Below are 2,105 nucleotides of genomic sequence, written 5' to 3'. Positions count from 1 at the left end.
ACAACTTTTATTTATTTGTTTTTCATATTTTTCAGTTATACACAGCTTTTAAATATTTATTTTTCAAGTATTAAGAACATTTATTTCAGCTTTTATTTTGAAAAGCAACACCCAGTTGTTGTAAACGTGCACAGTGAGAGCTGCTGTGGAGGCTCACTTTACCTCAGTGCGTTACAACAACAACGAGAGAACGGTCGAAACTATCGTGACCTACAATAAACATACTTCAATAAAATGCATAAGTGAAAACATAACATACTTTATAAGTACAATAAATCATACTTCTTTGTCAAACATCGCAAAGAAACGTTACCTCATCAATAATCCTCGTGACTTTGAGGGTTACCCACAGCCAATCAGTGTTCGCCGCCGACAAACGCCTATTAAATACTGTTAGCCAATCAGTGTTCGCCGTCCATAAACGCCTATTTGCCAGAAACGCCCACTTTTGGTCTGCAGATACCCCCTTCTCTGCAGAGCAGCAGAAGGTGAGTGTCTATTCATTCGGTTTTTCTGTCCTTTTTCTACTTTTTTCACTTGGTGTTTGTTTATGTTAGTTATTTGTGGGGTTTGGTGTTTTATTAGTTTAAAAAGTTTGTTTGACAAGGTGTGGCCGTCAGATGCACCTGGCTGGCCGGCGTAGACGCCATGGTGGTGGAGAGCACGGGAGGATCCTCCACGCTGAGCGGAAAACCGCCATCAAGGTGGTGCTGGCTCTCCGTGCAGCGTGGAGGAAGTTTGCTTAGCGGGGGGGGGGGGGGGGGGGGTTTGGACACGGGTCCATCAGGTCCGCAGATGCATGAACGGGGCTGTGTGGGCTATTGAGCAATAAGTCTGATTTATGAAATATTAAATTATGTAAAATCATGAAATGCATAAAAAATGAAAAATAAAAGGGTGTGCCTCGTCTGACTCATCTTGGAGAGTAGTTTGGTGTAAGTTTTGTGTGCGTGGGTCAAAAGAGGGGGGGGGGGGATGGTTGTATTGTGGATTATTTTCCTAACCTGAAAACATTTTATTTCTCTTCCAGACATCACATTAGACACAAAAAAGAGTCAGGTTTTACAGATCAAGAAACATTCAGATTAAAGAAAACAATGAGCAAAGTCAGAAAACAATTCTGAACAAATAATGAACAGCAGCATTTTAATATTCCTTATAGTCTTTTTGTACACGCTTTTAAACCTCTCACTCACCATGGATGCTTTTAAAATAGCATCATTAAACCTGAACGGGGCCAGAGAGGCTGTGAAACGTGCACTGGTTTACCAAACCATAAAGTATAAAAAAATGGACATTTTATTTTTACAAGAGACACACAGTGATCCATCCAATGAGACAGAGTGGTGCAGGGAGTGGGAAGGGGAGGACTTTTTTAGCCATGGCACCTCCCAGAGTGCAGGAGTGGGACTCTTCTTCTCTAAAGCTTTTACTCCCAGCCGCATAGAGGAGGTGCAACACATTGTTCAGGGAAGGTGTCTTTTAGTCAAAACCGAGTTTGAACATTTTAATGTAATTTTTATTAATATTTATGCTCCCACTGCCAATGCAGAGAAACAACGTTTTTTAGACAAAATTGGGGAAAGGTTGGGAGATTGTGGGTTTGAAGATTGTTTTTATAGAAGGGGATTTTAATTGTACTGAAAACGAGTTTTTAGACCGCAGTCATGCAGAGCCTCATCCAGCAGCCCGGCGCCCAAGTAGGTATCTCTGCAGCCAAATTCGGAAGGCGTATCTGGGCGGTCATATCTGATTGGACGAGAGAAAAATAGGCGTGTCTGGACGGCCACATCTGATTGGACGATAGAAAAAAAGGCTGAACGATAAAATGCCGTAACCACAGACACATTATGTCTAAAAACAAGGTGTTATTGGCAGATTGTGTTAACCACAGGCATATTATGTCTATGGTGTTAACCGGTTCGACATTAGCGGCGTCTCGGTTCGACATCGCTCCAGTATACTGCCGCGGCGTCTCCATAACTTCTTTTTTCGACTCTCTTAACACAGAACTTCCGGTTACATTTCAAAATAAGAGCAACATAACTGGGTAGTGGGGAGAGCTAAATGTTAGGTTTTTTTTTAATACCTAGCCATAACATTAA

This window comes from Nematolebias whitei, chromosome 1 (assembly GCF_014905685.2).
Source record: "Nematolebias whitei isolate Nwh7 chromosome 1, NemWhi1, whole genome shotgun sequence".
NCBI classification, from domain to species: domain Eukaryota; kingdom Metazoa; phylum Chordata; class Actinopteri; order Cyprinodontiformes; family Rivulidae; genus Nematolebias; species Nematolebias whitei.
Note: the sequence above shows the minus strand (reverse complement) of the source record.